Source organism: Dioscorea cayenensis, chromosome 11 (genome assembly GCF_009730915.1).
Source record: "Dioscorea cayenensis subsp. rotundata cultivar TDr96_F1 chromosome 11, TDr96_F1_v2_PseudoChromosome.rev07_lg8_w22 25.fasta, whole genome shotgun sequence".
NCBI lineage: Eukaryota > Viridiplantae > Streptophyta > Magnoliopsida > Dioscoreales > Dioscoreaceae > Dioscorea > Dioscorea cayenensis.
In genome coordinates, this window is record NC_052481.1 from 10,531,213 (window position 1) to 10,557,715 (window position 26,503).

The 26,503-nt window shown below is 42.8% G+C and overlaps 1 non-coding gene across 1 annotated transcript; it reads left to right on the forward strand.

Annotated features, from left to right (window-relative positions):
- The first annotated feature begins 11,341 nt into the window (after positions 1-11,341).
- On the forward strand, positions 11,342-11,415 carry TRNAM-CAU. Its single transcript has one exon. It is a non-coding gene; the product is annotated as a tRNA-Met (tRNA).
- Positions 11,416-26,503: the final 15,088 nt, after the last annotated feature.

A 26,503-nucleotide genomic window follows, 5' to 3' on the forward strand; every position in this document is an offset into this window, starting at 1 on the left:
CTTTCGCTCAAATGATATCTTCTTGTTCTCTATGGCTTCCTTATGCCGTACAAAGCAAATAATAGACGATTAAGCGCAAAACGGGCATCAAACCTCACAAAATACATGCAAAGTCAATACGATATATGCATAAAAAACATCTACATTTAGACAGTTATCAGTCTCCAACCACGCACTGAAACTAGATCCTCATCCTCATCTGCTAACTCATCGCCCTGCTATATATCTGATAAGTGCTTGTGATAAGTGCTTGTGCGATATGAATGCAAAGCGTTCATTCCTTATGTTGAGCATTACTTTTCTCAGGTTTTTACATTAATATGTGTGTTTTTATGTTACTTTTACGCAGGTAGGGCTGTGAGGCCGAGTATGAAGGAAATAGGCCAATGTGGATTATAATGCACTTATTTTGGAGGAGATCTTTCTAAAGTTCAAGCGCGAAGACATAGGATAGGTGTGAGATGCTAGAGTGTGTGCCAACCTCCTCGCATTCGAGTAAGCACATCCATTTGGAGGGGCATAAAGGCAGTCACACTCGAGCATTCCGTCTTATGCATACAAGAACAGGAGCTCCACCAACATATATATCATTGAAGAAGCAAGTGATTCACGACGTGAGCGTGTGACCATTTGCGTTAATCCGATGAAAGTATGGAATTGGGAGGTTTTTCAGGTCGAAGACTGCAGCAGAGTGTTGTAGCAAGTACTGTAGCAGCATTGTTTACAGCCGCCAGAGAAACCAGAGAAACAGAGAATCCATGCGGGCATGTGAAAATTATCCACGCCCGTGTGGAAATTCCGCATGGGTGCGTGTATCGTCCACGCCCGTGGAGTTGCCCGATTAAGTTACATCAATGAAAACATGGATTCAGGAGTGTTTCGGTCACAGCTGTAGCAGGTTCTGTTCACAGCTAGCTGAAAAAGTGAAGTTCAAAGAATCCACACCAGGCGTGTGGACATTATCCACGCCCGTATGGAATTTCTATAGGCCTATGTGGAGAATCCACAGGGGCATGTGGATGCCTGATTCCAGCCCTATTTAAGGCCGATTTCAGCCATGATTTGAGAGATCTTTTATCCATCTTTTCCCCAACTTTAGAGAGCACGATGGCTAGGGTTTGGAGAGGTATGGGAAACGGATTTGTAGAGGTTCAACGGCTTCAAGATAGCGCTCCATTTGAAGAAGGTTAGTGGGAGAGCTTTAATCGGCACCGATCGGGCAAGGTATATCCTAGGCCAGACAAAAGGACCTTTGGAAGAGTCGAGGCTTCTCCACAAGACCATCATCATGACTATCGAGGGGGTTTTCCATGGATTGCTTGCTTTTATATTCGATTTCATTGTTGCTTGTAACTAGCTCCATGGAGAGCTAAACCCCCTAGTGGGTACTTAGATTTGATAACCCTAGGATGTATTTGTTTTATTAAACCTTTTATTATGCTTTCATTAATTGATGCTTTAATTGAGTTCCAATCTTGAATGTTTGAATGAATGAATACTCCCTTAGAGTGACAGTAGGGTTGATAGTTCTTATTGGTAACCTTTGTGACTGAGTGATACACCATGAGAGTTATACAAAGTTAGATTGGAGAGGGTTGAGAGTGTGAGTCGAGAGGAAGCGTACAGTCCCATTTCCTCTCTGTTGTGATTTATCCTACCTCCATTTCCTCGAGTTCTTTGCGGTTATAGTAGAGTGAATAGCCTAACGGATGACCTTTCACTGGGGCTTAGTTGCAGAGGCAATAGAGTGAAGCGTTGAAGTGATTTTAACACATAGGGCTTAATTGTGACTATGGACCTTCCACCTGGACCAAAGGGTTAGGTAACATCTACGAAAAGGATTTATCATTTGGAATCCCTAGAACTCATTGTGATTCTGTACGAGTGTGAGGTGTTGTTATTGTTCAATTTCTCCTTCGAAAAATGTATTGAAGGATCTCCACAACTCATTAATGTATTAGTAAGGTAGCATAATAGAGGGTTTTGCACTTCAACCGATCATCTTAGCCGTAACAATATCCGAGTACCCCATTTATATCGATTGTCTTACCTCCCCTTTACTTGTTCTTCTGTTTCTTGTCTCTTTTATTCTTGTTTACATTATATCTTGTTAACAAAACCATTATTCATCTTTCACTTGGTTGAGAAACAATTTAAGTATTTTTTCCCTACTCCCTATAGATATGATACCCACTCACCTGGGATTTTATTACTCGAAAAACCCGTGCACTTGTGGGACATACGGAAGGGCCGTTGTCAAGTTTTTGGTGTCGTTGCCAGGGAGTAGGCGTTTAGAGATTCTTTGCACTTTTTTTCTTAGCTATTCATTCATTCATTCTATTTCACATCTTCTTTTTCTATCATCATTTTGATTTATTTTCTTTCTTTTGGTGCAACTCCAGGTTGTGACCCGAGGATATCCTTCGACATTCATTGAAGGAGATCCTAAACTTGAACGTACACTCAGAAGAAGGGGGGAAAAACCTACGCAAGAACCTTCTAATCAAGCTGAAATAGAAGTTGAAGGGTCAGATAATATGGCAAAAACACAATGAGCAACAGAGGACACTTTCTGATTATCCTAGACCCTCAGTTTTTGTTACACAATCAAGTATTGTGTGACCCCTGATCGCAGATCTGAACTTTGAGCTAAAACCGGTATTCATCCAAATGATTCAGTATTCAGCATAATTTAACAGTTTGGCCGATGAGGACCCAAACAACCACATAGAAAACTTCTTGGAAATTTGTGATATGCTAAAGATTAATGGTGTATTGAATGATGCTATTAGATTGAGGGCTTTCCAATTCTCTCTTAATGGAAGAGCCAAGCAGTGGCTTCATTCCTTGCCCAAAGACTTCATCATGACTTGGAATAAGTTGGTCGAAGTTCTAGATGAAGTACCCAAAGACTCAATCAATAAAGATGAGGTACCTGGGCAACGCTCCCCCTAGGATCTGACAAGAAGCTTAAGATTCACTAAAGGCTTCTAAACCGAGTCTAATGAGTTGAGGTAATCCAAGAACAACCAGTCATCATCTCCAAGCAACTGCTACTAGTCCCTTACAAGGTCCCCGCTGAATAAGCTCTAGGGATACCTAAGAGTGAACCCGATTCCGAAAGATAGATCCAACCCTAATTCCTGGCGAAGGATCACTAACGCCTACAAGGTCCCGGCGGAGAAATCTCTCAATCTCACACCTCACACCAAATATGGTTGCCTAGAGTCTAGGGAATATGGAGATAGGAAACACTCAATCGGAAGGGAAAGGGGACGCTCCAATATCACATGACTCACCCTCTCAACCCTCTTTAATCTTGAAGTGCTAACTCTAATGGAGACCACTCACATCAATATAACAAATCAAGCAATGTAAATATATCACAGAGATTAATAACACTTGCAAGCAATGAAATCACAAGGCTAAAACTCAAATCAACTCGGATTAACTAGAAACATAAAGCAAATCAATACAAAAGAATAGATCCTAGGGTTCACATGCCCATGTACCTGCTAGGGTTTAGCCCTTTATGGGGCAAGTTACAAGACAATGATTAATACAATGAAAAGCAACAAAGAATTCATGATGATGGGCCTTGGTGGGTAGTTCAATGTCTTAAAGAATTACTCTCTAAAGCTAGGTTGCCAGTGGCTTCTGAAGTGCTATGATATCGAAGGAAACTATCAAAGTTGGTGAAGAACACCGTCCAAATCGGTAAAGACCTCTTCTCCAAACCCTAGCCATCTTACCCCTCAAGAGCCGCACAAAAGATAAGAAAGAATAGGGCAAACGACTATTTATAAGCCTTAGACCGCGATTGTCACATGCCTCCATGTGCCTATGTGGATTTTCCACGCGCCCGGGTGGACTGCAGTAATTTCCATGCAGGCGCATGAACAGTAATTTTGCTATAGTACTGTTACAGTGAAAATTATTACAGTACTTTTACTACATTACTTTACCATGGTGATTTCCATAAATGCGATCCAAACATTCTTCTTTTGAGACCAAATAATCGGGCACACGATTATGTGGTAGGTTATAAGACTTTTCTTCATTGACGCGTCTTGAAAGATCTTGAAATCCTCACAAAGAGTAGGAATGTGAAAATGTGACTGCCTTTGTGCCCTTCCAAATGGTGAATTGACTTGCATATCTATGGATGTTGGCACACATTCTCCTCATTAACAAACTCCACTTGTTCTTCCATCCTTGACTTGCGCAAGAACTCTCAACATAGTGCCTTAATAGCCTATCTTTGCTTCCTTTTGAAATTCCAATGCATTCAAAACCTATATGCATAAAAGAACACCCAATACACAATATGAGCCAAAAACCACATATAAAATGATGCTCAATGCATGTAAAACACGTATAACAACATGTTCACTGAAGCACTTATCAAACTCCCCCACATTTAGGCCTTTGCTTGTCCTCAAGCAAAATTAAACATTAAACTCATGGAAAGAAAAGAGAAGTGCTTGGCCTTAGGTTCACCAAGAGGTTAAAAAGAATAAAATTCTAAAGTTATGGAGAAAATAAAACACTAGATGAAACAATCAATGCTCTAGCAAACAATCCAATAAAAAATGAAAGTGATAAAATTCGAATGAGTGTGTGTATGTGAAAAACTCAACTCATGTCAACTCTATGTCCACTACTAAGTTCTTATTAACACGAGACTTATTAAAAAACAAAAAGAATAGGTAGTAGCTTCACACAACCTCTAAGGTAGCCCTTTCCCAAGATGCCTCCCGAGTGGCTTTCACACTTTCAATGTGGTAGCTCTTTCTACCAAGGGTGGTAGCTTTCACACATCCCATGAGATAGCTCTTTCTCTCATTAGGGCATAACAAGTATCCGACTTATGAGAGTAGCTTCATACATCATGGGTGGTAGCTCTTTCCACCCCTATGTACAAAAAGAACAAATAATTTCCTAATTTTTTCAATTTTTCTAATTTTTTTTTATTTTTTTAATTTTTCTGATTTTTCTGATTTCTTTTAATAAGACTAGCACACTAAAGTCCCAAAAATAATGAACTAGAGTCTTCATAGCTCTAAAGGGTGAGAAAAGTGCACCAAGAGCAATCGGACAAAAATATTCAAGAAAATTGGATGAAAACTAGACCATGATCAAATATAATGTTTATAACCTCCAAAAACTAAGAATTAAACTCTTAACCCTAAGGTGAACCTTCATGAAAACACAAGTAATAGTTATGTATAAGGTGAACCCTCCCCCACACTTAAGATGTACATTGTCCTCAATGTACGCACGTAAGCACAATAAAAATAATATCAATGGAAGCATAATGTGTGTGGGAATGCAATTAAAATAATACTCCCCTGAACTCTTCATTCATCCTTTGGTGAAGTCTAACTCATGGGCGTCTTGTATAGGCTGTGAAGGTTATACGACTATGGAACAAGGTCACGCGGGCGTGTCCATGACAAAAACATCATCACATCACTCTCAAGCCCATCTACACATAAACAAGGAGTTCAGTGAAGCTCAACAAAATAGAAAAGATGTACGAGATCCTATGAGTAAAACAAATGAACCACAAATTCTCACAAACAAAACAAAGCACAAAGATGACTAAAGCCTAAAAGATAAAATAAAGAAAATTAAAAATGAAAACAAGAGTGAAGAAAACAAAAGAATCATGAGTGGGACGCCTCAAGCATTGACGTCATGTGTTGGCGTTGTCGGTGTGCCAATTATCGTGGGGATGGTCGCCTGATAAGTGCTTTTGTGTTAAGAATGTGAAGTATTCTTTCCTTACGATGAGCATGACTTTTACATCTGTATTTGTGTTCTTCTGCGCATGTAGGGTTGTGAAGATAAGTATTATGAAAAGAAGCCAAAAGTAGATCGTGAACGCACTATTTTGTGGAATCTTGGAAGCAACAAACGTAAAGACAAAAGTGGGTCTCTAAGATACGTGAATGTGTGCCAACCTCCATGTATTCAAGCCATTACAATGAGTTGGAGGGGCACAAAGGCAGTCACATTTGCGTATCCCAACTTGTGCAATGATAGAAAGATCTTCACCAATGAACCCGTTTATTAAAAAAGTGACGCGATCTACAGCATAAACGTGTGCCCGTTTATATTGGCTGGATGAAAAGTGGATTCAGAAGTGTTTTTTGGGAGGGGGCACTGTAGCAGGTATTGTAGTAATCCACTGTCGCAATTTATTATAACAGTTACTGTTCATAGCCTGCCAAAAATCTGAATTCCAGAGAATCCACATGGGCATGTGGAAATTCCACACGCCCGTTCGGAAATTCTATAGGGGTGTGTGGAACATCCACAGGCCCGTGTGGATGCCCAATTCCAGCCTATTAAAAACCGTTTTCAGCTCGATTTTAGCTTTTTTTTCTACATCTCTTCCCCAACTTTCAAGAGGGTGGCGGCTAGGGTTTTGAGAGGTTTTGGCAAGGCTTTTGGAGTGGTTCTCCAGCTTTGACACCATGCTCCACTTGGTAGAAGGTTATTGGGGGAGCTTTCATCGGCACCGATCCGGCGAGGTGTGCCCTAGGCCGGACAAAGGAACCTTTGGAGGAGATGAGGCCACTCCACAAGACCATTGACATTACTACCGAGGGGGTTTTCTATGGATTACTTGTTTTTACATTCGATTTCGTTGTTGATTGTAACTAGCTCCATGGAGAGCTATACCTCCTAGTGGGTACTTGGATTTGTGAACCATAAGATGTCTTTGTTTCATTAAACCTTCTATTATGCTTTCATTAATTGATGTTTTATTTGAGTTCCAATCTTGAATGCATGTTGAATGATTTCTCCCTTAGAATGACACTATGGTTAAGAGTCTATATTGGAAACCATTCTGGATAGGTAACACGCCATAAGGGTTAGGGAAAATTAGATTGGAGAGGATTGAGAGGGTGAGTCGAGAGGTAGCGGAGCGTCCCTTTCCCCTTCAATTTGATTTACTCTACCTCCATGTTCTAAGAGTTTTTTGTGGTCATAGTAGAGTGAACAGGCTAAGGGATGACCTTTCGCTGGACATTAAGCCGCTTCCCTCGCTACTGTGGCTCAGTAAGGCTTGAAGAAGCGCAGGGCGGGCATGACGGTCCTTTCTTTCTTTTACTGGGAATGATTGGAGGAGGATGCACCAGCCACTTCCCGGGATGTTCCGCATTATTGACCCAACCCCCCGAAATCTAAGACCCAAAAAAAGAAGCAAAGAAAGAACTCAGATAGAGCCTAGCGGGTTCTTAGGGTTGAGCTTTTGTCAAAGCTAAAGCCCACCTTTTTATCTTCTCTAACTGTAGATCTAGGATTGGACTTTGTCTTTTTCCTCTTTACTTTGATTGATTGATATTTTAGTAATGGAATGAGAATCTTGATGAGGCTTGAGATCTTGATAGAATGACCGCCTATTTGCCACTATGCGCGCACCTCACTCTTTATTATTTATTTTATGTTATTGTCTTTAGTCATCTTCTTTTATGCTCCTGTCACAGAGAAGTGTTGACTGAAGCTCTTCCTCAGGTCATGAAATGTGAGAGACTGGTTCACTTTCTTCCTTAGGGATCCATCGTTATCGGGGCAAGCATCCCTCTTCGGAGGTTAGGATTGATTCATGTGTCAAAGGGTGCCTATGGCTCTCATCTTCAAAGACACAGTCATCTGTGGCAGCCAGGCGGTGGAGCCATGCTTACCTTTCTGCAGTATATATTGCGATTCTTTTTAATAGGGCAGTGACTTCCGCCATTTGAGCCTTTGTGAGAGGCTTAGTCATCGTTACCATCTGGATCTGGTTCCGGGCCAGACAGTCAAATTACTCACGGCCTATACATCTCTAACATAGTTTCTAAAGTGGGTGTATCAACCTCATCAATGATTGGACTGGCTCTCGTCGGTCTCCCTTCACCATCTGCCTGTAGGAGTCTCAAAGGTTCTACATTCCTGTGATAGAGCTGCGCTTCTGCCAAGTTAGCATTTACTGTGAAGGGCCTATTATCTGCCAAAACAATTTCGATCTCATTCTTGTCATTCCAGAATACTTGGAACTGGTGATGTGAAGAGGGGATGCAAGAATTTGAATGGATCCAATCTCTACCCAGTAAGGCATTATATGCCACTGTTCCATCTACCACAAAGAAGGCGCTGACTTTAGTGGTGTTACCCACTGTCAGATCCACCGGAATGATCCCTCTTGTTTGAGCCACGCCACCATCAAAGCTGGTAACTGAGACTTCGGAAGGGATAAAATCTTGCTCAGACTTGGACAGCCTCCTTACCATTCTGAGTTGCAGTATATTCACTGCGGCTCCTTTGTCCACCAAGGCTCTAGACACCGGCTTTCCATCGATGTGAGCTCTGATGTATAGAGGCCTCAAATGCTTGGTAATTTTGTCTGGTGGCTTCTCAAAAATTACTCTACTGGCTCTGGTCTCTTGAAGAGACGGAGTCTGACCTTTATAACTTTCTCAGCTTTCTCCCATTACTGATTGCCCTTTAGCACGAGAGCCTTGGATCGTAATCAAGGTTGTGTCAGTAATAAAAAAAAACCAGGGTCCCTGCTCACCTCTGATCTGTCTGTTGGCTCCAGATCAGAATCAACCTCTGCAATCTGCGCAACTGTAGGAGAGTCATTTTATTCCACATCCTCATCCAGTTCCTCGGGTTGATTCTCCTTTGGACCAAAGACCCGGGGTAAGATGTAGTTTACCGCCACCTTTGGAGGAAGACTCCCAAACTTGAGGACCACCTTCTTTGATAGATCATCATCCCCATCATTTGAATCTTCCTTCCTGTCAAAGCAAAGCGCGGTTTTCCAAAAAGAGCCCCCTTCTTTACCACTTTAGGGGGTGGGGTGAAGGGGGGTTTATATACAACCGGGGCAAAGTGGTTTATGATTGAATCTCAGAGGCATTCTTATCATTTGGTAGATCCAAGTCCATGGCCTATTTCGGGTTCACTCGGAGCTTTTGCAACCACCGTAGGAGGTGTAATGTACATGCACTCAATTCAAGGGGGTGCAACACTTCTCAGTTTGGGCCTAATATTTATCCTATATACCATGTTCGTATGGTGGCGCGATGTTCTACGTGAATCCACGTTGGAAGGACATCATACAATAGCTGTACAATTAGGACCTCGATATGGTTCTATTATGTTCATAGTCTCGGAGGTTATGTTCCTTTTTGCTTTTTTTGGGCTTCTTCTCATTCTTCTTTGGCACCTATGGTAGAGATCGGAGGTATTTGGCCCCCAAAAGGTATTGGGGTTTTAGATCTTTGGGAAATCCCTTTTCTTAATACCCATATTCTCCCTGCTTATCATGATGCTGTCCCCTTACCTCCAGGATAGGCATGCCATGCTATACTGCGACGCTGGCTCCATACGCGGAGCATCACTGAGCTTACCAAGATTAAATAGGAGCCCGGCGAATCTGCTGCAGATTTTCTCACCCGGTGGCAAAATACAAGTGTTTACAGTGTCCAGTACAATCTGAAGGGGTAAAGATCTGCATGGCTAACCTACAATCCACGGGTAGATAAGCAGATACACGGTCTTGCGCTTCGCAAACATTTTAAGAACTATCTTTTCGCGCCACCCTCTACCTCAAGTCCTTGGATAGTACTAGGCCCCCGAAGAACAAGAGAGAGTAGGGAAGGCGTACCGAAGCTGTCAAGGTTGCTGCTGCCACGACTGTGAGATGTTAAGGCAGAAAGAGGGATTCATTAATGTCTGACTCTCCTAAGCCTGAGAAGCTATTTCTGTCTGGAACCTCATACATAATACATATAAGTAAGGCTTCCGGTCTTTCTGAAGAACGCAAGCCTCGTGGTAGTCCCGAGATGCAGTACTCCTTCAGGCCGGACAAAGTGAGGTCGCTGTTCACAATAGTGCTGATAAGAGGATATTGAACCCCCCAGAACAAAAAAGAAAGACCCAACGAGGTGGATCGAAAGGACGATCCTAACTACTGCCCGTATCACCGATACGTACACCACCCTCTCGAAGATTGTTGGGTCTTTCAGAATTGGATGAAAAGAGAGTACGAGGCAGGAAGGTTAACCCTAGGTGAGGATGCGCTTCTCAATCCCCCGACTCAAACCAAGATGGTTAGCACATTGCATGACCGAAGGTTCAAGAAAAGTCAAGTCGAATTCTGTGGGATGGTTGACGTGACTCCCCAGGATGCGCTTCTCGTGGAACGTCCTATTGGAGGACAGATAGAGCTTAACCCCTTACGGGAGGTAGAGGAAGCTGTTGAGGTGTTGAATATGCAATTGCGTTCTCGAGACCGGAGGTGGGATGGTAGACTTTTTCTTCGCCACTAGTGGCAACGAAGTCCTTGGTAATTTTCAAGGGGGGAAGGAAGATCTCTGTTTATTCATTAAGTGCCTGCGGTGAGATGCGACCCACAACAAAACAAACGAAGGGGGTGGGGGGAGACCGAAGAAAGAAGAATTGTATTGAATGCTACACCGGGATCAGCCGCTTCTAGTGAAGACTAAATGGGTCAGGCAGGAGGAAGTTTGAGGATCGGGCGGGGAAAATGGGGTTCAAACCCGCGACTTCTGGTGGCAGACTAGCACTCTAACCAACTGAGCTATTTCCCCCTTTTGTCACTATTGTCAATTCAAAATTAACCTACCGGTTACTTTTGTAACTATACAAAAGTAGTTGTACAACAGAATGAATGTCGTTCGCCTTTGTTTTTTTTTTGATTTTCTTTTAGTAGTACGACACGACAGTAGAAACAAACAGCTCTGCTCACTTAGACAAAAATGGCCTCCGCGCTCTATTTGCTTTATCAGCTATCAGTTAGTTGGTGCTACGCGCGACTTCAGTTGACAAAAGCGAACAACATAGCGCTAGCGCCCGCTGAGAACTCACTTTCTAGTGTAGTCTTCGCCTTCGGCCTACTGACCCGCCGGTTACTAAAGAATAAAGAAATAATAAGACATAGTGAAAAAGTACCAAAACAACTGAAGCCTACATCCCACTATGTAAGGGTTCCCTTTGAGTCAATTGATAGGGTCAACTACACCAAAGTGGAAGGGCCACTATCTAAGCTATTAGTGGGCTTGTTTGTTCTATTGAAATACTGAATCGAGTGAAGCCGTCTTGCGTAACAAGACTATAGGTCGCCAACGCCTAGAAGTACAAGTGGTCGCCCTACCGGTCACTCTCAAACTCACTACTTGGGTGACGAAAGTTACTTAGCTTCTTTAGTAGGGCTTGCCAAAGAACCCCTCCGAGGCCCCCGGGAAGAGGAAGAAGCAGATAGAGCAAAGGTCTCCTCTTTCTGTCCGCTCTTCCCGAAGGAATTGCATGTAGAGATCCGTAGGGGCTTATAGTTTAATTGGTTGAAACGTACCGCTCATAACGGTGATATTGTAGGTTCGAGCCCTACTAAGCCCATCTGACCTGCTTCATCAATGATTCCGGTAGTTACCTTAACCACTTTCTCGGATAGCCCATTGCCTCTCTTCTTTTTTTTTGTAGAAATGAAAAGACATATATCAGAGTTTAAACAGATTACATTAAAAAATAAAAAAGGAGCTGAGCACTGGGGGAAAGTTAGTATCCCACCACATAGAGTCTGCCATGGACTTGGAACTACTGAACAACATCGCTGTCGTTTATCCCTTCGGATTCATTACATACATTATAGTCTTCCCCTAGTTGGAGAAGTTTTTGATTCTTAGGTAGTTTTGCTGTAAACCCAATCGGTTCCAAATTAATTCTTTTTATGAAAATTAAAACCAAGGTCATTTCCCATTCATTTTTTTGGATAGGAGCTCCTGGGACATTAATAAAGTCAATAAAGAAAAAGGGATGCAAAGTCAATGTCTTTTCACCATCCCTGCAGTGCACAAGAAAAATGTTTGCACTTCCATCCAGATCAGATTATGTTTTGTTAAAACTTCTCCCGACTTGGAATCTTGTCTATTCCACTGATACGTTTGTGACCTCCTCCTCTATGTCTTATTGTCAGAATTCCTCCGTTATTACGACCTTCCCTACTACGATGCTTGTTTAGAGGAACACATTTTTTCTCTGTGTATGAGACTAAACTTCTCCTTCTCCACCTGATATAGATCTCTCATGGAGTCAAAGTTCTGTACAAACGAGTGGTCATTTCTATTCTAATTTTTAATAAAAATGGAAAAAAAGTTTGATTGCTTGACTTTAGAAGTAAATAGAATAATCTGGTTTGACTTTAATGTAAGTAATAATCATACTTTCTTTACGGATTCGACCTCCCCAAACTATTTTGACTAACGCTTGTCCCTCGAAAGCTGCTCGGCACCTTTCTGGCTTCGAGCTTTGGCCAAGTAGTGATCTGGAACCCTGGGGTTCTCAGGGGCGTAATGGAAGTCCGAGTATGTAAAATTTCTGAAGTGAAAAAAGAGTTTGGGATGTATGGCTCTTCGGGAAAGGCTATACATGATCGCTTATCCCCCGCACCCTTACCTCTAAAGGGCCAGAAGCAAGCGGAACAGAAGGATTAACCTTATTTATTAGGTTAGGAGAGCAAGCTAACAACTAGGGATAGGAAGAAATAGAAGTAGAGGCACGGTGTCAAGAAGAAAGGGAGTATAGGCGACAACGGGGAAATCAGAGAGGAGGAAGAGATTATTTTAGAAGGAAAGAAAAGAGAAATTTCCCGCCCTTTTCTTACTAAGGAAGCTCCTTAGCATGCCGTCGATTAGCTAAAGCTTTCTTTTAGTCGTGCGAACAAGACCCTCGCGAAGCGGATTCGGTTCCATCCTATACCTCCTATCGAACGGATTTCCATACAAATGGTTGTCCTTATGGTTTATTTAGTTTGATGAAATACGCATACATGCTATAGAATTGCTGGACTCTGGTATCAAGGTAGCGGCCGATATTGGCCAAAGTTAATAATAAAAAAGGATCCGACATTGGAACCGCAGACAAGACAGACAGCACTTTTTTTAGCAATGAGTCCTGCTTTGACTGAGATTTCTTTACGGACTGCAACCTTTTTGTCTACATAATTCATGGCAAAGTAGTGATCTCTCGCTATAATATATAATATAAGAAGACTGCCTTAGCCACCTACGAAGTTATGATGGCAACTCCTGGCTTCGGGAGATGAGGTAGAATAAGGATAGACCTCAAAAAAGCTGCATTGCATAAAAGTCTCTTGATCAAGATGCCATGGAGATGCGATCTAAGACTCAAGCCGGCAAAGGCGTAGAGGGCTCCAATCAAGCAAGATGAATATCCCGTTGAAGAGGAAGGTTATGAAGAACTGTCAGGGCTTATCCAGAACCAGAATCATGTAGATGAATTAGGTCATGATATGGAAGAAGGGGCAGAAGGAAGATCCCTCTTTCAACATTCAGTACCTCTGTGACCCAAGGTATATGACTTATCATATGGCCGAAGCAAGAAGGTCAGAAAGTGCCCTTCATCTAAGGAATAAGTTTGAAAGCAGCCACCGTTGGATCGATGATTTCACTGCTCTGGATGACGGATTGTTTATAGCAGTAAACCAACCGATCTCCGTCTCACCCTTTCTAGGTTAGAATGAGGTCTCTGCGCTTCAGGCTCCATTCGTCCCTCCACCAATTGCTAATCTTGGGGACATAATTATACCTTTGTATATATAGTAGTTGCTTTCTAAAATTCTTTGGAATCTCAACACAGGTAGCACCAGCTCTATTACGAGGTACGAGAGACTATACCCTGCATAACATGATGATATCCCCTTTCCTCTAGGATAGGCACGCCACGCTATACTGCGACTCTGGCTCCATATGCGGAGCATCACTGAGCTTACCAAGATTAAACAGGAGCCCGGTGAATCTGCTGCAGATTTTCTCACCCGGTGGCGAAATGCAAGTGTTTACAGTGTCTAGTCCAATCTGAAGAGGTAAAGATCTGCATGGCTAACCTACAATCCACGTGGAGATAAGAAGATACACGGTCTTGCGCTTCACAAACATTTTAAGAACTATCTTTTCACGCCACCCACTACCTAAAGTCCTTGGATAGTACTAGGCCCCCGAAGAACAAGAGAGAGTAGGGAAGGCGTACTGAAGCTGTCAAGGTTGCTGCTGCCACGACTGTGAGATGTTAAGGCAGAAAGAGGGATTCATTAATGTCTGAGTCTCCTAAGCCTGAGAAGCTATTTCTGTCTGGAACCTCATACATAATACATATAAGTAAGGCTTCCGGTCTGAGAAGCTATTTCTGTCTGAAGCATCGAAGAGTAAAGATAAAGGGAAGGAGCCTATGGTAGCCCCGGATGTCCCAGCTATGAGGCTCCAGACACAACCTAAAAAGAATAGCAACGGCGTGGATGACAAGGTCCTAGCTCATTTGAGGAAGATCTCGGCTCTTTTGACTGTCTACGTACGAGGCGTTGATGCTATCACAGGAACTCCGCACTGCTCTCATAGACGTGTTAGTTGATCTAGCAAAGTCTCAGACTGACTTCGCCAAGCTTTCCAAGTCTCGTGAGGTAGCTTACGCTGAGACGGCGGGAGCCATTACTTACGTTCACCACGGAGGACATGACGTTGGGGGATCGCGACCATAGCAGGCAGAACGAGCTCCAAGAAAGAGCTACTCGCTACAACAGCTGCATTAGCATTCGCAGTAGGAATAACAGCTACAAGCCGAGCTGCAACACCTCCTACCAAAGCTGCCCTAACCGCTCCCGGTTCATTCATTAAGTGAACAGAGTAAGAAGTTCGGCATCTGTAAATGGCTTTCTGGAAACAGAACCCGAACTTGCCTATCGAGTCTTAGGGTAGGGGGCTTCGGGAGCGTACCAATAAAAGCTGTCTTAATAGCCGCCTGAGTCTTCCTAAACTAGACTATGGATGTATTCTTGTCTTGCTACTATACTCTGTTCTGTCCAGAAGGAAAACCTCTTTATTTAACTTAGTTCACCGCTAAGGAACTCTTTCTGTTCTGCTCTTTCTCTTTCCTGTTTGTTTAGCTGGCTGACCGGAACAAAAGACTAGTCTTGTCTGGCAAAAATAGCTGTGCTCTTTCTTTGGAATTCTATTCGCCTAGTTAAATTTACGTGATCGGAACCCGAAGGCCGTTCGTTCTCTACGGTCTAATTTACCAGAGGAGCTCTTTCTCTGACTAATCTGTCTTCCTCTTTTGTTCGGCTAATAAAAGTCTGGAAAAAAATCCATAGCCATTTTAGCTCTTCATGGGGCTAATGACAGGACGGACTCTCTTGTGAAGAAGGAGGAAAAAACAAAGAAAAGATTTCTTATTCGTATGGGAGGTGATCGCGGTGATAGACTTGTTGGACCAAGAGAAGGAATTTCCAACAAACAGTAAAAATGAAAGCATGGAGATTTCAATGTCAATGAAGACAATGGCTCCTTCTCCGGCTAAACGATATTACGGGACTTAGCCTTTGACTAGGGAAATCCTTACACAAGCACAAAAGCGGTCACTCGCGCAACCAAGAAAGAGAAATGATTCCTTGAGACAGGAGAGCAGTTAAAAAGCAGCAAGCAAAACGGAGGAAAACTGACTTCCAACGGCTTAGAAAGTTGGCAATGGGGCGAATAGAATCGATTGAAGAGATGTAGGACGTATGGCCAAGGGGAGAGAACCAGGCTCTCGATTCGACGCAGCTAGACCGCTTCGCCCCTCGATTACATAGTTACAGACTCCCAATCCCATGTCTTCTTCTTTCTCTTATGCCAAATCGGCTCTTATGCTTATGGAATCGACTGCTAATCTTAGAGCTTAGCTAGTTCTATTTTTTTTTCTTATATTATATTAGATATATAGAATCTAGCTCTGTACTTGCTTAAGGCACTAGCTTTGCCAAAGCCTGGTTTTATCAAACCAGACACTTCATCCCTGGTACATGTATGTGGGCTTTCTGCTTTGGCTTCTCATGTAAATCTTCCAATGTCTTGCCATTTTCTCTTATATAGATAGGCTATAGGCCTTGTCCTCTTCTATTACTCCTCTCCCCTTTTCTGCTCCTTCGATGAACTCGGCTATTGCTGAAAGTTCATCACTTCAATAATACTGTAAAAGACTTATCGATTCACTAGCACAGCGTTTCCTCTGCCAAGCCTTGGATTCCTTGAGGAAACTGGCTAAGAAAGACATAGAGGAAGGGCAGATGTGACTATACTAAATAAGAATGCCCTTTGGAGCACTTTTATCACATCACCATCACATACCTAGACCCAGCAGAAGAGAGCAGAGCCTCGGCTCACGTTTTCACTAAAAGAATCAAGCTCATTGCGAGCCTTTTCTTCATGGAAGGACCAGACCAAGCAAGAGATAGGATCAGATTCAGGGGAGAGAGAACTACTATTAAAAGAAGGCGAATCGCTACTCCTCACTCCTCATGAATAGAATCTTCTATATTGAAACTGAATTCACAGCAATAGATGAACTGAGCCTTAGCCCACCTGCTGCTGCAGATGAAAGTCCTCCCACTGAAAGAAGTAGAATAAGCTACCAAAGAACCCAACCAAGCGATTCTCCTTGACCCGAAAAAGAAAGAAAGGAAGAAATGAGATTCGCACCGGGCACAGCAAGCAAGAAGTCAAAAAAGAGGGCTTAGTTGCAAAGGCAACGGAGTGAAGCGTTAAAGTGATTTTAGCTTGTAGGGCTTAATTGTGACTAGGGACCTTCTGCTTGGACCAAAAAGTTAGGTCTACACATAGGAACAAGGTTTATCACTTGGAAAACCTAGAGCATATTGCAACTGTACATAGTGCGAGGTGTTGAGATTGTTCGATTTATCCACCGTGTATTGAAGGATTTCCATGACTAATGAATGCATTAATTAGGAAGCATAATAGTTGGTTATGCACTTGAAACAATGGTCCTAGGCGGAACTATATCCGAGTACCCCATTTATTGCGATTGCCTTACCTCTCAATTTTATTATGCCTCTAGTTCTTATTTCTTTTATCTCTTTTTATATAAATCCCATTCATCATACCATCGATTTATTCTCATCATAGTTAGATAGCAATCATTGTGTTTCTATTAACTATTCCCTGTGGATACGATATCCACTCACCTGAGATTTATTACTTCGACACCCGTGCAATTGCGGTTTAAAGGCATATTCAGTCGTGTCATTTCGGAAATTGGCGTGAACGATTCTTGGCAAGTTTCATGGTCCTTGGTGCCAACCCTACAAATAAGGCTTGAATAGAAGTTAGTTCAGCATGAATTTGATGAGTACAGGGCTCCACGCGGGCGTGGAAGGCAAGCCACATGCTTTTGTAGCCTTACTGGGTACTTTTCTAGCCCACACGGGCTTGTGGACAAGCCACGCGCCCGTGAGGACTCATTTTGGGCTCTGCCAAGGCTCCACGCGGGTGCATGGTGCCTGGCCGCAGGGCTGGCCAGCCCACATGGGCGCTTGGGCTGGCCACACGCCCGCATGGGTGCGCAGCCACTCGGCTGGCCAGCCCACGCAGCCACATGGGCCGGCCACATGACTGCGTGGGAGCCCAACCATGGCCAAGAGACCATGGTTGGGCTCCAACACTTCCAAAAATTTGCCAACCATGCATTCTAATGTGTTTCTACAAGATTTACCATAAAAAAATAACACTTATAAACTAATAAAACTCCATGGATTGGCAAAATATGGGCATGGAGGAGATAGGAGAGGATGAAATTTACCGGAGCAAATCGGTGAAGGAAACTTAATCCTCTGGGTCTAGAGATGATGCGGTTGATGGGCATGGTCCGCAGGGTTCGGACAGGGGTTTTTGCGTTAGTTCTACCAGCCCAGAGATAGCTGAGGATGAGGGTGATGACGCTGGAGCATCTCAGCCAAGCCCCGAGCCTCAGCCCGCATCGATGGAGACCGAGGCACCTCCAGCGGCAGAGGAACAATCCACAGTGCGTATGTTTTCACCTTCTCGAGCCAATGATCACTTTGAGAGGCTCGAGAATGCTATAGGAGTGGTCCGAGCTGAGGTTGCCAAGATTAGGACTACGCAAGCCACTCAGTACATAGAGTTCATGGCACGTTTCGACATTTTACTGCAGATCCTAGAGCAAGACGTTGCCTTATCATTTGTCCTGCAGCCGAGGACCCTTCAGGCCCCGTCAGCTCCCTCAGCACTAGAGGACCCACCATGTGCTTCCACTTCCGCAACAGCAGCACAGGAGCCTGAACGCAACACCGACACTTGACTTCTTCCTCTTTACTTTCATGCATTTTACTTTATCTTATTTTCTTATTTTTAGACTTGTTCACTCAGAATGGACTTTCCTTCTGATTTTATGTTATTTTGCATTATCGAGTTGTATTCATTGCTTCATCTTTTATACACTCGAGTTATTTTTGTTTTTCTTGAGCTTCACTGAACCCCCTCGTGTATGCGTGCAGATGGTCTTGTCTTCTTGGAAATTGAGACTTAATCATGGGCACAACCAAACCGCTTTGGCACTTGGCCGTGCGAGCTTCACAACCCGTTGGAACACTACTCCCAATGAATTAGCTTCATCAAACGCAACACTAGGAGTCAGGGGAGTATTGTTTTGATTGCTTCTCCCACATATATTTTTCATTGATATACATTATGAGTGACCTTGCATGTGTACATTAAGGACAATGTACAACTTAAGTGTGGGGGGGAGTTTCATAGTGCACACATCATTTCTATTGTTCTTGATTGATATATGCTCACATAGCCAATGGCGGTTCACCCTAGTTGTAATGATTGTATTCTTAAGTTTATGAAAATTGTTAACATTGAATGTTTTCATGCTCTAGTTCTTGCTTGAATTTTTAGGAATTTTTTTGCCCGATTTACACTTAGTGTACTACTCACTCTTTGAACTCTATTGGAAACTCATGTTCGATGTTAAAGGGACTAGTTAGGTTTATTTTCTTGTGTTAAAAAAAAATGAAAATGAAAATGAAAAGAAGGAACAAAATAGTTTTTATTGTTTATTTGAATTTTTGGGCGGAAAGAGCTACCACCTATGAAGCATGAAGCTACTCTCACAAGTTGGATACTAGTTATGCCCTAATGAGAGAAAGAGCTATCTCATAGGATGAGTGAAAGTTACCACCCGGGTAGAAAGAGCTACCACCTCGAAAGTGTGAAAGCCACCTTAGCAGCCGCTTTGGAAAGGGCTACCTTAGAGGATGTGTGAAGCTACTACCATCTTTTAAAATTTTTATCACTTGTGTAGATAAATAAGTCCCTTGCACTTAGAACTTTGAGGAGTATAACTTGGGGTGTTTTGAGTGAGTTCACACACTTACACGAAATTCGGGGTTGTTATCCTTTTTGGTTCAAGTTTTTAGCTAGAGCATTGATTTTTCGTATTTAGTGTTGAAATTTCCCTTACTTGTAGAATGCTATCTTTTGTATACTTTGGTGAACCTAAGGCCAAGCACTTTCAATATTTCCTTCACGGATGCACACAATGTTTTAATGTTTGCTTGAGGACAAGCAAAAGCTTAAGTGTGGGAGAGTTTGATAAGTGCTTGTGTGATATGAATGCGAAGCGTTCATTCCTTATGTTGAGCATTACTTTCCTCAGTTTTCTACATTAATATGTGTGTTTTATGTTACTTTTACACAGGTAGGGTTGTGAGGCCGAGTATGAAGGAAATGGGCCAATGTGGATCATAATGCACCTATTTTTGAGGAGATCTTGTTAAGGTTCAAACGCGAAGACATAGGTCAGGTGTGAGATGCTAGAGTGTGTGCCAACCTCCTCGCATTCGAGTGAGCACATCTATTTGGAGGGGCATAAAGGCAGTCACGCTCGAGCATTCCGACTTATGCATATAAGAACAAGAGCCCCGCCAACATGTACATCATTGAAGAAGCAAGTGATTCACGATGTGAATGTGTGCCTATTTGCGTTACCCTGATGAAAGTATGGAATTAGGAAGTTAATCAGGTCGAAGACTGTAGCAGAGCACTGTAGCAACTACTGTAGCACCACCGTTCACAGCCGGCTGAGAAATCAGAGAAACAGAGAATCCACATGGGTGTGTGGAAATTATCCACGCCCGTGTGGAAATTCTGCACGGGCGCGTGTATCGTCCACGCCCGTGGAGTTGCCCGATTCCAGCCCTATTTAAAGCCGATTCATCCCCGATTTTGGTATTCTTTTCTCCATCTTTTCCCCAACTTGTGAGAGGACTTCGGCTAGGGTTTCGATGGGTATTGGCCAAGGTTTTGGAGAAGTTCTTCGGTTCCTACATCATGATTCCATTAGGAAGAAGGTTGGTAGGGGAGCTTAGATCGAGGCGTATCCTATACCGGACGAAGGAATCTTTGGACGACGAGTAGAGGACTCTCCACAAGACCATCGACACGACCATCGAGGGGGTTTCTTTATGGATTCATTGCTTTTACATTCGATTTCTTTGATTGTATTAAGCTCCATGGAGAGCTAAACCCCTAGTGGGTACTTGGATGATTGCGAACCCTAGGATGTATTCGTTTCATTGAACTTCTTTATTATGCTTTCAATAAATTGATGTTTATTGTGAGTTCCAACCTTGAATGCTTGATTGTATGAACATTTCCCCTAGAGTGACACTAGGGTTGAGAGTTCTTTTCGGTAACCTTGTGAGTGAATGACACACCACTAGCGTTAGACAAAGCTAGGTTGGAGAGGGTTGAGAGGGTGAGTCAAGAGGTACAGGAGCGCCCCCTTTCCCCTCTGACGTAATAGATTCTACCTCCGTTCCTCGAGTTCTCTGCGGCCATAATGGAGTGAATGGTCTAAGGGATGAACCTCCGCTGGGGCCTAGTTGCGCGTGCAATGGAGTGAAGCGTTGAGAGGATCTTAGTATCTAGGGCTTAATTGTGGCTAGGGACCTTCCATCTGGACCAAAGGGGTAGGTCTATATTTAGGAAGAGATTTATCACTTGGAATCCCTAGAGCTCATTGCAACTCTATGCGAAAAGTCGAGGTGTTGAGATTGTTCGATTTCTCCTCCGGGACATGTATAGAGTTAGGCATAGTTGACCTTAGATTTGGGACTATGTATGTAAGGATTTCCACGACTCACCATTGCATTAATTAGGAAGCATAATAGAGAGTTCTTGCACTTGAAGCGATCATCCTAGGGTGAAGCATTATCCGAGTACCCCATTCTTTATCGATTGCCTTACCCTCTTCTTACTTTTTGCTCTTTTCACTTGTTGTTTTTTTATTGTTGAGAATTGAATCAATTTCACACTTATCACTATTGATATTCCACATAGCTAAGAATCAAATTAAGTATTTTCACTCCCTACTTCCTGTGGATTCGACCCACGCTCACCCGGTATTATTACTTCGACAAGCCCGTGCACTTGCGGGATATAAGCAAGGGGACCTTGTCATATAACAAGTCATTCAATTTTTTTAGTGACAACATCAACCTGTAAACATAAATCTATAGGTGGATCAATCATCATTCAAGTTCCATGCAAGAAAAAGTAACACAAGACAAAATAAACAAATGCGAACAATGGAAGAAGATAAAGTGAAATAGACAAAAATAAAATAAGAACCGATGAGAATGATGGAAGAAAAAGAAAGTGTGAAATAGACAAAACAAAGAAAAAGATAAATGGCTAGAGAAGCAAAGACCTAGCATTCCTAGTATCCTTCTCTCGGCAACGGTGCCAAAAACTTGACACGTCCGAATATGTGCGTGTGTACCGCAAGTGCATGGCTGTCAAAGTAATAAAATACCCGGTGAGTCAGGTAGTCAAATCCACAGGGAACAGGGCTACTAGTACTAACTTCTTCTCTACTTTCTAGCCTAATGATAAATGGAAAGGTGTGGTGATCTAATGTACGAAGAAATAAATACCGGAGACAAATATGCAAGGGTGAAATGGAGGGAGAATCTCAATCGATAAAGATGAGGTATCTGGGTCAATGCTCCCCCTAGGATCTGACATGAAGTTCAAGATTCGCTAAATGCTTCTAAACCGAGTCTAATGAGTTGAGGTAATCTAAAAACAACCGTTCCTCGTCTCCAAGCAACTGGTACTAGTCCCCTACAGGGTCCCTGCTGAGAAATCGCTCAATCTCAACACCTCACACCCCATATGACAACAATAAGCTCTAGGGATACCTAAGAGTGAAACCGATTCCTAAAGATAGCTCCAACCCTAATTCTCGGCGAAGGATCCCTAACCCCCTACAACGTCCCGGCAGAGAAATCTCTCAATCTCATGCCTCACACCAAATATGGTTACATAGAGTCTATGGAATATGGAGATAGGAAACACTCAATCGGAATGGAAAGGTGACGCTCCACTATCTCATGACTCACCCTGTCAACCCTCTTTAACCTTGAAGTTCTAACTCTAATGGAGATCTCTCATATCAAAGTAACAAATCAAGTAATGTAAATAAATCACAAAGATCAATAACACTTGCAAGCAATGAAATCACAAGGTTAAAACTCAAATCAACTCAGATTAACTAGAAACATAAAGTAAATCAATACAAACGAATAGATCCTAGGGTTCACATGCTCAAGTACCTACTAGGGTTTAGCTCTCGATGGTCCAAGTTACAAGAAAATGATTAATACAATGAAAAGCAACAAAAACCATAGAGAAAACCTCCTTGAATTCATGATGAAAGGCCTTGGTGGGTAATTTAACATCTTGAAGGATTCCTCTAAGAAGCTAGGTTGCCAGTGGCTTCCCAAGTGCTATGACGTCGAAGGAAACTATTAAAGTTGGTGAAGAACGCCCTCCAAATTAGCAAAGATCTCCTCTCCAAACACTAGTCATCTCACCCCTCAAGAGCCGCACAAAAGATGAGAAAGAATAGGGCAAAACGGTAATTTATAGGCCTTAAACCACATCTGTCACGTGCCCCCACACGCCCATGTGGATTTTCCACACGCCCGCATGGGCTGCAGGAAGTTTGATAAGTGCTTGTGTGATATGAATGCGAAGCGTTCATTCCTTATGTTGAGCATTACTTTTCTCGGGTTTTTACAATAATATGTATTTTTATGTTACTTTCGTGCAGGTAGGGTTGTGAGGCCGAGTATGAAGGAAAGAAGCCAATGTGGATCATAATGCATTGATTTTTGAGGAAATCTTGCTAAGGTTCAAACGCAAAGACATAGGTCGGGTGTGATGCTAGAGTGTGTGCCAACCTCCTCGTATTCTAGTTGGAACATCCATTTGGAGGGGTACAAGGGTAGTCACACTCGAGCATTCTGACTTATGCACATAGAACAAGAGCTCCACCAACTTGTCTATCATTGAAGAAGTAAGTGATCCACGATGTGAACGTGTGCCCGTTTGCGTTACCCCAATGAAAGTATGGATTCGGGAAGCTATTCAGGCCGGATACTACAGCAGAGCACTGTAGCAGGTACTGTAGCAGCACTTTTTATAGCCGGCCGAGAAAACATGAATTCAGAGATTCCACACTAGCGTGTGGAAATTATCCACGACCGTGTGGAAATTCCAGATGGGCGTGTGAAAAATCCACAGGCCCGCGTAGTCGCCCAACTCCAGCCCTATTTAATGCCGATTCAGCCCCGATTTCAGCATTCTTTTCTCCATCTTTTCCCTAACTTGAGAGAAGGCTTCGGCTAGGGTTTTAAGGGGTATTTTCTAGGGTTTTGGAGAGGTTCCACGGCTCCGACATCGCGCATCGTTTGGAAGAAGGTTATTGGGAGAGCTTTCATCGGCACCGATCCGGCGAGGTGTATCCTAGGCCGGACAAAGGATCCCTTGCGACGAGTAGAGGACTCTTCACTAGACCATCGACACGACCATCGAGGGGGTTTTCTATGGATTCATTGCTTTTACATTCTATTTCTTTGATTGTATTTAGCTCCATGGAGAGCTAAACCCCTAGTGGGTACTTGGGTATTTGTGAACCCTAGGATGTATTCATTTCATTAAATCTCTTTATTATGCTTTCAATTAATTGATGTTTATTGTGAGTTCTAACCTTGAATGCTTGATTGTATGAACATTTCCCCTACAGTGACACTAGGGTTGAAGTTCTTGTTGGTAACCTTGTGAGTGAGTGACACACCACGAGTGTTAGACAAAGCTAGGTTGGAGAGGGTTGATAGGGTGAGTCTAGAGGTACATTAGCGTCCCCTTTTCCCTCCGACGTGATAGATTCTACCTCCGTTCTTTTAGTTCTTTGCAGCCATAATAGAGTGAATGGTCTAAGGGATGAATCTCCTCTGGGGCTTAGTTGCGCTTGCAACGGAGTGAAGCGTTGAGGGGATCTTAGTATCTAGGGCTTAATTGTGGTTAGGGACCTTGCGCCTGGACCAAAGGGTTAGGACTATAATTAGGAAGAGATTTATCACTTGGAATCCCTAGAGCTCATTGCAACTTTATTCGAGTGCGAGGTTGAGAGGTTATTTAATCTCTCCTCCGGGACATGAATAGAGTTAGGCGTAGTTGACCTTAGATTTGGGACTATGTAATGAAGGATTTCCATGACTCACAATTACATTGATTAGGAAGGATAATAGAGGGTTCTTGCACTTGAAGCGATCGTCCTAAGCGGAGCATTATCCGAGTACCCCATCTTTATCGATTACCTTACCTTCTCCTTTACTTGTGCTCTGTTACTTGTTGATTTTACTTTTGAGAATTGAATCATTGTCACCCTTATCACTATTGATTTTTCACATAGCTAAGAAGCGGATTAAGTGTTTTTATTCCCTACTCCCTTTGGATTCGATACCCACTCCTCTGGGATTATTACTTCGACAAACCCGTGCACTTGCGGGATATACGCAAGGGGATCTTGTCAAAATTCCACGTGGGCATGTGGAATTTCCACGTGGGCACGTGAACACTAATTTTACTATAGTACTTGATAAGTGCTTGTGTGTTAAGAATGTGAAGTATTCTTTCCTTACGATGAGCATTACTTTTATTAGGTTTAAGTGCAGTGCTAATACATGTGTATTTGTGTTCTTTTGCCGATGTAGGGTTATGAAGCTAAGTATTAAGAGAAAAAGCCAAAAGTAGATCGTGAACACACTATTTGGTGGAATCTTGGAAGCAACAAATGCGAAGACACAAGTGGGCTCTAAGATACGTGACTGTGTGCCAACCTCCACGTATTTAAGCCATTACAATTAGTTGGAGGTGCACGAAGGCAGTCATATTTGCGTATCCCAACTTATGCAATGATAGTAAGATCTTCACCAATGAACTCATTTATTGAAGAAGTGATGCAATCTACGGCATAAATGTGTGCCCGTTTATGTTGCCTCAATGAAAAGTGGATTCGGGAGTGTTTTTGGCAGGGTACTGTAGCAGATTATTGTAGGAAATCACTGTAGTAATTCACTATAGTAGTTACTGTTCACAGACTGCCAAAAATCAGAATTACAGAAATTCCAAAAGGGCGTGGGGAACATCCACAGGCCCGTGTGGATGCCCCATTCCAGCCTATTTAAAGCCACTTTTCAAAAAGATTTCAGTATTTCTTCTCTCCATCTTTTCCCCAACTTGATATAGAGCGGCGGCTAGGGTTTAGAGAGATATTGGCTAGGGATTGGGAGAGGTTCTACGGCTCTAACATCACACTCCATTTGGAAGAAGGTTAGTGGGAGAGCTTTTGTCGGCACCGATCTGGCGAGGTATATCCTAGGCCGGACAAAGGGACCCTTGGATGAGTAGAGGCTTCTCCACAAGACCATCGTCATGACTATCGAGGGGGTTTTCTATGGATTACTTGTTTTTACATTCAATTTCATTGATTGTAACTAGCTCCATGGAGAGCTAAACCTCCTAGTGGGTACTTGGATTTGTGAACCTTAGGATGTATTTGTTTCATTAAACCTTGTTATTATGCTTTCATTAACTAATGTTTTATTTGAGTTCCAATCTTGAATGCTTGATTGATTGAATGCTCCCTTAAAGTGATACTAGGGTTGAGAATTCACCTTGGTAACCCTTGTGAGTGAGTGACACACCACGAGAGTTAGACAAAGCTAGATTGGAGAAGATTGAGGGGGTGAGTCAAGAGGTAGCGGAGCGTCCCCTTTCTCCTCGGGTGTGATTTATACTACCTCCATTTTCTCGAGTTCTTTGGGGTCATAGTAGAGTGAATGAGCTAAGGGATAACCTTTCGCAGGGGCTTAGTTGGAGAGGCAACGGAGTAAAGCGTGGAAGTGATTTTAGCACCTAGTGCTTAATTGTGACTAGGGACCTCTCGCCTGGACCAAAGGGTTAGGTCTATATCTAGGAAGATGGTTTATCACTTGGAATCCCTAGAACTCCATATGATTCTATCCGAGTGTGAGGTGTTGATATTGTTCAATTTCTCCTTCGGGACATGGTATAGAGTTAGTGGCACATCCATATATGTGTGTAAACTGCAAGTGCATGGGTGTCGAAGTGATAATACCCCGGTCAGAGGGTAGTCGAATCCACAGGGAATAGTGCTTAGAACCACCAAGATTTCTATTTAACTAGAATGAAAATATGTTAAAAGTGATGTGAAAACAAACTCAATGCAAACGAAAATAAGA